Source organism: Aptenodytes patagonicus, chromosome 2, assembly GCF_965638725.1.
Source record: "Aptenodytes patagonicus chromosome 2, bAptPat1.pri.cur, whole genome shotgun sequence".
In the NCBI taxonomy this organism is placed as follows: domain Eukaryota; kingdom Metazoa; phylum Chordata; class Aves; order Sphenisciformes; family Spheniscidae; genus Aptenodytes; species Aptenodytes patagonicus.
The window spans coordinates 153,841,627-153,853,836 of NC_134950.1; the positions used below are offsets into that span (position 1 = coordinate 153,841,627).

Sequence of the window (12,210 nt, forward strand, 5' to 3'; positions counted from 1 at the left end):
AGATTTTTAGATTTTGCTTAACAGTCTATAACACTTTAAAGCCTGTAGTTCCCTGTAAGATCTAGGCAGAGCTTACCTCCTCCTTTCGTGATACATATGAGTATCTGAATTACACAGCAGGATGAAGGTCATTTTGTTTATACTAGTTGAATTGATAGGATATTTTTGCTAATAGCCACACATCTTAATTTAGCACATTTTTATGCGAGGAAGAAAAACTCCTCTAATACTGTTTCTTGAAAGGGTAAATCCCGGAACCTGCACTCAGCCTGATCACTCATCCTGGTGGAAGGGCCTTTCCATGGAATCTGTGGGGAAAAAAAAGAGTATTTTCTATGTTGCTAGTACAGTCTCAGGGCTACATTAGCTTGTGCAGCTAATCTATTGCAACTCCATGGAGTTAGTGAGCGAACGGCTGGCAGATCTGGGCTGCCCTGTTCTCCCAAGTAGTAATAACATCTGGCAGAGTGTGCCCCTGCACTGTCTGCTCCCACAGCACAGAGACCATGCACAATCTCCTTCTGCTGCTCCTCAGATGTCACGGGCAGCACAGCAGGGCCATGCCTTCAGCTTGTATTGAGGAAGAGGCAGGATCTGATTGAGTTTGACTAGAATATGATCTTAGCAGACAATGCAACTTTAGAGTAAAAGGAAGCTATGAAGAAGTAGCCAGTATTACTTACGTCTGTAATACGGGAAGTGCCTTTCACATGTCGGCTAGTACCCATCTGCCAACGTGCCCTGCAAGCAGAAAGCTTATGATGTCTAAAGGTCAAAAGGGAGTTTTCTAATATCAACTTTCTTTGCTTTTGTAGTGCTTGTAAGACACAATCCAGCATACGGAGCTAAAGTTTCACACTATTTCTCCCTCGCAGTATGGCTCTGTAGCAATGTCTAGCTCTTTCATGATGCTTTGCATCACTAGAAACGTTCTGTAAAGGAGCCTATTTTCTTGTTCCAAATTTACAGATGAAGAAAGGAAGGTAATAATAAGATAAATACATGTTGTGGTTTAATCTCAGTCGGCAACTGAGTACAACACAGCCGCTCACTCACTCCTCCCCTCCCCCCAGTTGGGATGGGGGAGAGAATTGGAAGAGTAAAAGTGAGAAAAACTCGTGGGTTGAGATAAAAACAGTTTAATAATTGAAATAAAATACTAATAGCAATAATAATAATAATGTAGTAATAATAATAATAATAATAATAATAATAATAATATACAAAGCAAGTGATGCACAATGCAATTGCTCACCACCCGCCAACCGATGCCCAGCCAGTCCCCGAGCAGCGGCCCCCCTGGCCAGCTTTCCCCAGTTTATGTGCTGAGCATGACGTCACATGGTATGGAATGTCCCTTTGGCCAGTTTGGCTGTGCCCCCTCCCAGCTTCTTGTGCACCTCCAGCCTTCTCAGTCAGTAGAGCATGGGAAGCTGAGAAATCCTTGACTAGTGTAAGCGTTACCTAGCAACAACTAAAACATCGGTGTGTTATCAACATCATTGTTCTCCTCCTAAATCCAAAACACAGCACTGTACCAGCTACTAGGAAGGAAAATAACTCTATCCCTGCCAAAACCAGGACAATACATAATGTCATTTTTATAGGTCATCCAGCCAACTGCCTCAAAATTGAACCCTGGCCACCAAATCCCCATGGTATGATCTAGCCACTACGTAACAGGTCCTTCCCTGTGTGTACTCAGCCACAGTGGTACAGCTATTGTTTGTATGGGAAGCCGTACCTCATGAAACATCCTGTAGCCATGCTCAGAGAGAGACTTTATTTTAAACAGAAAGGGTAAAATAATAAGAAGCTCTAAGCAATTTTAAGAGCTGTTGACTTGCACATGTATTTAAGAAAATGTACTGTTATAGAACGTGTGCTTGCTTATTTGGCTAGAAATTAGGTTGTTGCTTAGATTTCCAGGCAGGGGAAGTTTCTGATCTGTTCAGACCTTTCTGTCTGGTTGAAAAGCCCCCTCTAGTTTCCTGACTAAGCCTCCTCTGTATTATCTCCTCTCCACAAATTGTTCTCCACGGTCACCCTTGTATCCTGACCTCAGGCCACAACTCTCCCCATTTCCAAGATCCCCCCAGCTAGGTGAGCTCTGCCAAGACTTCCCTGAGAACATCTCTACCCTAATTCTTTCCTACATTCATGTTTCTTTGTACTAAGAAGCTGACATTTTCTGATAAATTACATCATCCTTCCTGGAGAAGTACAGGGAAATACTGGAGTATCTCAAATAACTCAAGATGCTGACTATTGGTTATCATTAATAAATTAGTCTCCAGCTATTTTTGAAAATAAAGAAAAACTACGGGCCATTTCTGCCTATGCAAGTCCATGAATGCATCCTGAATAACAAAACATTACGTAAAAGTACTTCCCTAGGTATAGCATTGCACATTCTCCATTCAACACAACACACTGAATCACATTAAATGAACAAAAACTTACTGAAAATATATGCTTGCAATTGCTTGTTCAGTGAGTCTTAAAACACTAAGCAACATAAGAAACCACAGTTGAGACCAAATTAAAAAAAAAAAGAGGCAAAACCAATAGAAGACTAAAAAAACAGGAATTGCGTGCAAGGAATCACTGCAGAGTGTGAAGGAAACAGAATGCATGATATATGAGAGGAAACCATTATGACTTAGTTCTGCTTATACAGAAATCACTGTGAGATTTATTAGTAGTACCCCAGGAGCAGGACCAAACCCTGTATAAGAGGGTAGTGGATGAAGACAAGAGGTGTGGTACTGGACTGCTAACAGTTTGCATCCTCTCGTGCTCAGTGTATGCATTCAGGTATTACGACATATACAGAGTCAAGATAACAAAAGCTCACGATTAAATAGTTCTATAAAAAGTTGCTAGGTTCCTGGAAGACAATTTAACATCAAGGGTTTTCTCCCCCTATGGAAAAAGTCTAATAATTTCTTAATACCATGTGAAGAATTTCTCTAATTTCACAAACTACAGTTGTGTGTAAATGTATTGAAACAGACCATAAATTTCAGAAATGATCTGCAAGTAAAAAACTTTATATAAACTTTGTGGTGCTGACATTTCAGTCAAGAGGAGATTAATTTCACTGATCTGAACAGGAGCTCAAAAAAAGCCAATATGTGAAGTGATCATAACTCTTTATATTCAGTAATAAAGATGAAAAAGCACCACTGTATTGTCTACTAACAACTGAATAACACTATGGACCTGAAATTCATGGAAAAACCAACAGCCAAACAAACTCAAAAGCCCACAGAAGCCCAGAACCCCTGACTGCCCATGGAAAAGCCAAATAACACGCTTGCTGAAATGCAATAGCAATAGGTATTCATGCATCATCAAATATTAATCAAGACAGAGACATAGGTATTGCACCTTGAAAAAATACTTTGTTTCAGGAAGGTGCACAGATTATTAAAAGGTCACAGAAAACAGGAAATTACTCATATCGCAGGACAAAATCTCCTGCCACTTACAGGGGTGAACATACTGTGCCTCATCAGCTCAAATTGTAATGGAAATGATTTAAACCTGTACTATCTTGTCAAACAACTGTGAATGCAAAGGATACATAAGATCAAAGGATCAAATATATACGAGAAGATCTGCAAAAGCGCTTCCAAAGCTCATTGTGCTTCTAGGACCTGAGGTAGAAAGCTCAAGTGACAAATGGAAACCGAAGGCTTTAAAGTCCGTAGCAAATACTAAATATCAATTCGTAATTGAAACGCTTGTGGGAAAAAATACTTTGACACAATGGATGGCAGATGATGGAACAAAAGATCTTACAGGTTGAATACAAGACTGTGGGGACTCTAGTAGTATATCCAAAGACTAAATGACAGATCTAAAAACTGTAACTTCATTCAGGTTACCGGACGCACTATAAACACAGAGTTGAGCAGACGAAACCAGAGAATCAAGGGGAAGTATTACAGTGATGCAGGAAACCCAGTGGAAAAGTAATCTTTTCAAGCCCATGGGAAACAAAAAACTATGTGTAACTATATATATTGTATAACAGAGGAGGATTAGGTGAAAGACAAGGAATAATCCTCTCATGCCAGGAAAATTCAGTCATCTAATTCAAACTCCTGATCCAGAAGAAAATATTTTGGTTTGTTTGCAAGTGTTTTGGCTTACATATTGTCATGAGGAGATGACAGCAGATTATACTTAATGTTGCCATCCAGGACATAAAGTCTGATCACTATTTGGAGAGAGATACCACCAAGAAAAACTCAGAATGTTACAGGGAAAATTCTTGCCTGCATAAGTAGGGCTAGTTTTCTCTTTCAACAATTTCAGAAGCCCTGTGATTTTGCAGAAATGAATACAGTTGGACCCCATTCTAATTAAGGTCTCCAGGCATTTGTGCAGTGGAAATATAGAAATAATAGGAAATCAGTACCTCAGCTTGGTATTAAGGAGGCTTGCTCATTTACTGGCACTGTTTCATATCAAATGAGAAGTAAGGAAAAAGATTATGAACATGAGCTGTAGATTCCCATTGCAATTTTTGCAACAGTATAAGGGTACTATTAGCATCATTACATTTTGACTGTGTCCATCTATATTTTGGCTTCAGTTTCAAATGGAGATTGTATTTTGCCTTGCTTTCTCTTCTAAATTGGTCTTCAAGGTTGATGTGTTACACAGTTTCTGGCTTCTACCTCCAGGAGCTGTATATCAGCGGTTGTTAAAGAGCCTCCTACAAAGTTTACAGATAACACTCAGGAGAAAGGGATTATACAAATATATTATAAAAGCATTATAATTTTTTATGATAGACTTGATAGCAAGAAATACTGACTACCTACACCTCTTAAAAGGGAGTTGCAACAGTTTATCAGCATGCCTCAATAGAAAGTTTCATAATAATAGCATATTCTAAGTGCAAGAGAAATGTGATGAAAGTGCAAAAGAGTTACTCAACCACATTACTGCAAATCCTTCCAAAACCCTGATGTGCTGCCGTTTTTATAAGGGAAGATCTAATGATGCACAATGTTTGTTATTATGCTGCCATGGCCACCTAGTGAGGAACACGCTTAAGAGAAAGTCGAATAAAAATGGCACAGTTACACTAACCTTGGCGTAAGCCCTCTGTTGGACACGGAAACAAGGGTCCTTTGCTGAGTATGTCAGTGGATAAAATAAGCTGTGCTCTTGAAGGAGAGGAGGATGTCACATTCTTTGCACTGTCTTTCTTTTTAATGCCCATGCATTCACAGTGGTGCCCAAACTTTGAAGGTACTCCATCTGCTGGAAGTATTGCCAGAGACAGATGGCCCATCCAGTGCCAAATGCCCATTTCCCCTGCCTCCCTTTGCCACATTCATGCTACTGTAAAGGAACTGCTTCTCTCATAGGTTTTTACATTCCTATCTTATCAACCGGCTGCTTGTGTGTTGGGGCAACCTTTGAGCCACATGATTATTATGACTCGTAGTATTAAGGCTTTTCCTGATTGGAAACTGATTACTTAACATGCAAACGACAGCAATGTAGGATTGGGAGTGTGCAACGGACTGCCTGACCAAGGCGATCACAGGGACAATGATGTGACGAGCCTCTTGGCCATGGTGAGTCTCTCAGAGAGGCTGAGAGGACAGGAAACTCAAATAATAATGAAAACTTAAGTTACCAAGGTAAGTTACATAAAATATCATGTCTAGACATGGTGCTAGGAATGAAGGTTTGGATTTCAAAAATAACTTCTCTGCTAAGCAGGTAGCTCAGCACAAGAGGGAGAACAACTCTTGATATTGTTCTGAATGACAGGAACAGTCTGGTTCAAAATGTAACTACGAAAAAGCCTTACTGTAACAATTATATTCAACAACCTTGCAGAAATGACAAAAGGAGGAAAATCCAGTACCTAAAAAAAATAAATACAAAGATGGAGAGCACTTAAAAGAAGACAAAAGGGTAAACTAAAGTATGGAGTGTAGGCAAAATGCAGACTATTTAAAGACACCTTACTTGAAGTTCAGTGTAACTGTAAACCACCTGTCAGTAGCAGCTTTTGAAAGATCAAAAAGGCCCCCATGGATAAACAGCAAGATACAGGAGATTTTAGAATTAAGAAGGCATCCCTCGTGGCAATGAAGACCAACAGCTTCCTGGGTTGTATTAGGAAAAGCATTGCCAGCAGGTCGAGGGAGGTGATCCTTCTCCTCTACTCAGGAGGCGTAGAGGAGAAGAGAAATACAGCTATTATATATGAAGACACCATCACTATGGGCTCAAAAAGCCCTGGGTCACAAACTGCTGAAGTCTGCAGTAACACTTTGGGCAAGTATCATTACATGTTCACCCTGTTCATATGCTGTTGCCTAGGCAAAGCTACTCACTGTCACTGGTGACAGATGGACTTTGCTCTGACCTGATAAAACTGGTTGCCATAGTAGGCCTTGATCTGCCCCCACTGAATTCACATTTCTGCATTCATTTCTTCCAATGATTGTTACAGATTGAATACAGGCTGTTGTTTGGCTTACTTGGCAATCCCTGTCTTGATATTGTGTCTCCGTCCTTTGGCCACCAGATCCTCTGATTTATCAGGATTGCTTCACGCAATGTTGTGCAACGGGTGAGATACTGGTGACAGTGGTTACTTAATCCACTCCATCCCATTCTAACAGCTAATCCCGCAGGCACATGCAACCTAAGGCTAGGTGAGGTATGTTATCCCTTCAGAGGGGATTATGGATAAGATGGTCGCACAGCAGGGAAGGGGTTATTCCTTTCCTTCCCTTCCCCCCTTAACATTAACCATGGTAACCATGGTACTGAAAGCAACTGGAGAAGGAGAAATGAATATGTTCTTTATTAAATGCAAAGTCACTCCATTCCAGATTTTCCTCCCTTGAAATGATCATTTAAAGTACACCCTCTTTGAAAATGGGAAGAGTTCTTTCAGAACAGCTGCTTTCTGAGAAGGAACCCGAGTTGCCTTGGTTGTGAGAAATACAGATTTTCCTAAAGCAGAAAGGTACTGCACACAGATGCATGCTTTGGAAATGTATTATTACTTTTTATTTCATTAAGACCAAGAGGAAACACTTCATATCAACCTGGTCTGTCAAATATTCTGTGATTTTTTTTTTCTGTCTTCTGATCTCAGTGGTAAATATATTATATATTGTGCTGCACTGGATACAAATACACTTGCCATGAAAAAAAGAACAATTCACAGCACCCACTGTTCAGTGTGTTCATGAAGTGCACATGAAGTGCAACTGTAGGAAAACTCTAACGTCCAAACTTTGTTGTTCTTACTGCGCCCTTTGAAAACTGTTGTCTCACCCTTTTCATTGTCAATGTGCAGTAGATGATAGATGTACTTCAAATATCAAAGCTGTTTTCTTATTATTTAAAATGTAATTAATGTTTTGTGAGGAATCTGACAATCCTAAACAGGAATCTACTTCTGTATCATTATTGTTTACATATTTCAGTGGTTGCTTTAGAGACATTTAAAGAAGAGTATTTAGGTCATCCAGTCTTAAAAGCTGTCCTTGGTTTAAAGGTTCATGACAAGATGCAGAAAGATAAGCTGTCATTTTTAAGACTACTGCTTGCATTAGTTGGGATTAAATGATTAAGCAATTTATCTGAACAAAATTCAATGTAAGTAGGAGGTGGCTAGCCTTTTTCACCATTTTCCAGCAGAGAAGTAAGATGTGGTGTCTCTGGGGTGTTACACCTCGTATCTAGCAAAATAACATCTCAAAGCATGCAACTAAGTTTTTCATATTATCTTCAGCAAGCAAATTATTCTAGCACAAAATCAGGAATCTACTCATGATCATTATGCATACTCAGTTAATGATCTTCAAAATACATGGTTTTCTCTGAAAAATACTGGTACATCACTCATATACAACCATAGCTTTTTGAGTGGCTGAAACACTATTTTTTTCTTGTTCTTGCCCAAATAGCTGACTCCTGTCTGTTACAACCCCAATGCTGTGTGTAATCCACTTTTTTAAACTGCATTGACGATAAGCAGTGTATTTTAATTGCCCAGAGCTAATGTGCTTATAGTCTTAAATCCCCCTTACTGTTCACAGAAACTGAGCAGGCACCGAGAGGATCAACAAATGGGAGTGCCCAGCTCTGGCTGCTGTTGGAGGCGGGGAGAGAAACATTATGATGTAGTTGTTTCATAAAAATAGGCTGGATTCTTTAGAAAAGGTGTGGCTAGCCACAGCAGGATCATTTACACTGCAGTGTGGTCTCCAGGGAAATCCTGCCCAGAGCTCTGGGACTGCTGCAGCACTTTGACTCCTTGCTGTTATTTGCTGAATGTGAAATCATAGAGATGTGCTGACGGCGTTTAAGGATGTCACACAGAAAAGGAACCTCCCTGCATCTGACATACATGCCAGTAGTCACTTTCACAAACTTTGCAAATTACTGCATGAAGAAGAAAAAAAGAATGAGTGTGTGTATGTGTGTCATTTCTGCTAGGAGGGACTGGTGAGTTTAGCAATCACACTTGTTTCACTGTGAATCATAACTCCTGACTTGCTGCCTCACTGCCACACCACCACATGGGTCAGCCTCGCAATCTGGAAATGGGACAGCAGGATTACTCTTGCAACAGGACACCTGTAGATTGCTGTCAACCTCTCTCTGAAGTGGCTGAGCTTCTCAGCTTCTGCTGGACATTGTGCATAGTTTGCATAACTGAGAAAATCTTTGAAAGTACCAAATGAATTAAGGACTTTGACACCTGGAGATGTGCATCCTCCTGAGACTTTTGTGTACCTAAATAGAACCTATACATTTCAAGGCCTGGTTAAACTTGTGATGGCACTGGTGAAGGGAGAGAGAGGAGGATAGCCATGCAGTTATGTAGCCATTCTCCCGTCATGAATTTCACAGCTCATGCTAAACTAGGCAGCGCTGGCAGGGAAAATACAAACCCTTAGCTCCCTTGGCACATCAGTCCTTGCTGTTTCTGCAGTCTTCTATAGCAAATACCGTTATCCCCATGTTTAAGCTGTGGAAGGTAAGGCAGATGGTTCAAGTGAACTTACCAAAGGCTCTCAGGTGTCTTTCAGGCACAGAATAAGACTGAGGGAGCCCGTTGTTGTTTATTCCAGGTTGTCTCTCATGTTACTGACTCATTACTGACACACTCATCTTTGTTGCTAAGGTTACACTGCAGCTAGTTCAGCAGGAACAAACTGGATGGAAGTCCTTCTAGCCTTTACTTGCTCTGAGTGGCTGCCTAAGGGCACTGTGCTATGCAACTGGTCTAGGGTCCCCTGAGGACACATGAAGTGCAATGGCCCTTTCATTATAAATCCCAGCCCTAAGAGAGGGACTGTAAATAATTCCCCATCTTTTGAGAAAGGTAATCACAGTTACTCAGTCCCAATGACCTGTTTTCATGGTCAAGGACATAGCCAAGTCCGTAACACAGTGGACAGGGAATTTTGATGTTTAAAATATGGTTACAGGAGCTACCATTGTTAAGATGTTTTTCCTTTTTTGTCACGTCCCTGAAGTAATCAAAACCTCAGGAACACTGATCACATACATTTGCGCTAGCTGAGATGGAGCTGACATTTTTCTACTTCTCTGAGCCCTGTATCAGGCTAGGAACCAGGCAGCCTTCATGCAAGACTGTAAAGGCACAAGGGGAAACTCTGAAGTGCAAATTTCATCTCTCTATACATCTCCATACATGGCAGAGAACTGCCTTGGAACCAGTTATGCTAGTTTTCTACCATCAGACTGCTTCCCGTAGCAGTGTATGAAGAATGAGGAAAGTATACACATAATTACTTACACATATTACATATGGACAAGTTGATCTGTTTGGTACTATTCTGCCAGAAATTGAAAGAGATCACTGGGAAGAAATCAAGAGGAAACAGAATAGCATAAAAAAAAAATGCAGTCAAAGATCTCCAGTGTTCTTCTAGGAAGACTAATTATCAGGGAGGGCTAACCAAGCTGTTACGGCTTGACCCTCCCACATTTGAGGTTGGGATCAAATGGGATAGTAAATGATAAAAAAACAACCCTCCAGCCTTATTAAAGAAACGGATTAGGTTAGTTGTCACGAGTAACCGAGGACTCCTGATGAGTAGTGAAAAGCACACAAGAAAACAGGCAGACACTCATGAATTACAGCAGGCTAGATGTCTCTCCCAACTCAAGAGATGGCTTCACTGAAGAAACCCTACAAAAGCTTGATAGGAAAATAAGTACGTATTTTGCTCTGATTATTGTACATCTTCCAGTGAATAAATAATACTCTTATTTTGAAGAAGCTAGGTCTGAGCTACTTTAATTATCCACTACCACTGGCTCCTGTAATAGGGATGAAAAACACACAACACGGCCTGGCTTTTCAGAGTTAAAATAGATACACAGACAGCAAACAGGTTGACTGTAGCAAACAAATCCAATCTCAGAGTGAGACGACTACATAGTTCCACCTGGAGGACAACATGGAGAAACACCTTTTCTCAAAGGGCATGCTCAGGAAGGTCTACAGCACCACATCCATAAGCACGAGCTATGGGACTGTTCATTTAGGGCGGGTTTTGCCTCCTTTCTTGCATCTGCTCATCATTAAGGTCAAGGATCTGAATGCCATCCTGGCCAACTCTTCATTCTGAGTGAGGTATAGAACTATAATCTGAATCAGGACTAATATCCATATTGAATAGTTTGATTCTATGGCTACAATGGAAAAAATAATATCCCAGAACACAAATACTCTCTGACTTCAAGGGATTAAGTATCCTTAGTAGAATACTTTGCTGTTTGGGTCCACCTTTCAAATCCAAATTCTCGTCCTGTTCCATGATAAGACCCCACAGCTCCTATACACTTCAACAAAAACTACGGAGTATAGACATACTGCTTTCTTGTATGATTGCAAAGCACAATCCAAACCACGAAAACTAAGTCACACCTTCAACAAATCTCAGATTATTACTAATAAACAGGCGTATGTTTAATTATAGAATATACCTCCATAATCTAATAGGATAATTACTGTTACTGTACTCATCTTGGGAGTTAGTTTTCTGAGGTAAAAGAGGCAGGAGAGCAGATTCTGAAAGTGGAAGGAGCAAGGCACCAGAGACGTTTACCACACAAACAGAAAAGAACGGTTACTGTGTTGACCCTGTAACTCAGTTGAAGGCAACTGCCCAACTGCTACAAGAACTGTGCCCTCTGCAGCCAGCATTCTGACAAAACCCACCAGTCTCACAAGTACACCTGCTTTTTGTAGACTGTTGACATGGCTTGATCTCTTTCGTTCCGTGTGACTACAGAAGAGCCTAAGGCCATTCACATGTGCTAGAGTCAGTCTTTGGAGATGAACAGAGGCTGCCTAGCTGGCCCCAGGACTATAGCACAGGCCCAGGACAATTTCAGACCCACATCAGACATGCGCTTGATTAAGAGTTGCACTTGCTTACACACGGTCTGAGGTAGGTTTCGAGCCATAATAGCAGATTAGCCGAATTGGTTTTAAAGAGGCTTTCTGATTGGAATCAGTTTTAGAAAAACATTTAGGGCTTTTAATGGAGGATGGAGGATTCTGCTGGCAAAAGTGTCACGTATCAACTGGCCTACGCTGCTGGACATAAGGTTTGTGACCAAACAAGCCCATTTTTTGGTGGTGGGTTCCTGACTAGCTGTTCTTCATCTCCAGAGGTGGCTGCTTGCTTTGCCTCAGCACGGGGAGCTGGCTCACTACCGTTGTGTGGCTCAAGCTTTCTCCTTCCCCTCTGCAATTTTATCCGGTTTCTTTTCTCCACCGATCCCGATGCCTGACGCCAATAAACACTGACAACCCAAGGGCAGTCTCTTCACACACCCTCCCCACAGAGGACACCGGGCAGGCGCCCGGTGGAGCTCAGCCCTCACGGAGACGGCGCGGAGCCGGGCGGCTGCCCCTCAGCCCGGGCCCCTCACAGCTCCACGCCCTGACGCGCACGCGCCCACGGACAACACCCCAGTGCGCACGCGCGCACTGGCAGCACGGGCGGACCCTTACCCGCACGCCGTAAACAAACACCGGGCGGCTCGGCTCCCGTCCCTCTGCGCATGCGCCATCCGCAGGGGCGGGGGTGTTTTTCTCTCTCTCCCCCCCGCCGCTGGCACACCTGAGGCGCCCGAGGCGCATGCGCGGGGCAGGCGGCGAGGGGG

General features: G+C 41.9%; 1 long non-coding RNA gene across 1 annotated transcript; it reads right to left on the reverse strand.

Moving 5' to 3' along the window:
* Window positions 1–209: 209 nt before the first annotated feature.
* LOC143157528 (uncharacterized) lies at window positions 210–12,105 on the reverse strand. The gene is made up of 3 exons (XR_012994814.1): window positions 12,059–12,105; window positions 684–741; window positions 210–308 (listed from the first exon to the last, which is right to left on the reverse strand). It is a non-coding gene; the product is annotated as an uncharacterized LOC143157528 (long non-coding RNA).
* Between the last annotated feature and the right edge of the window lie 105 nt (window positions 12,106–12,210).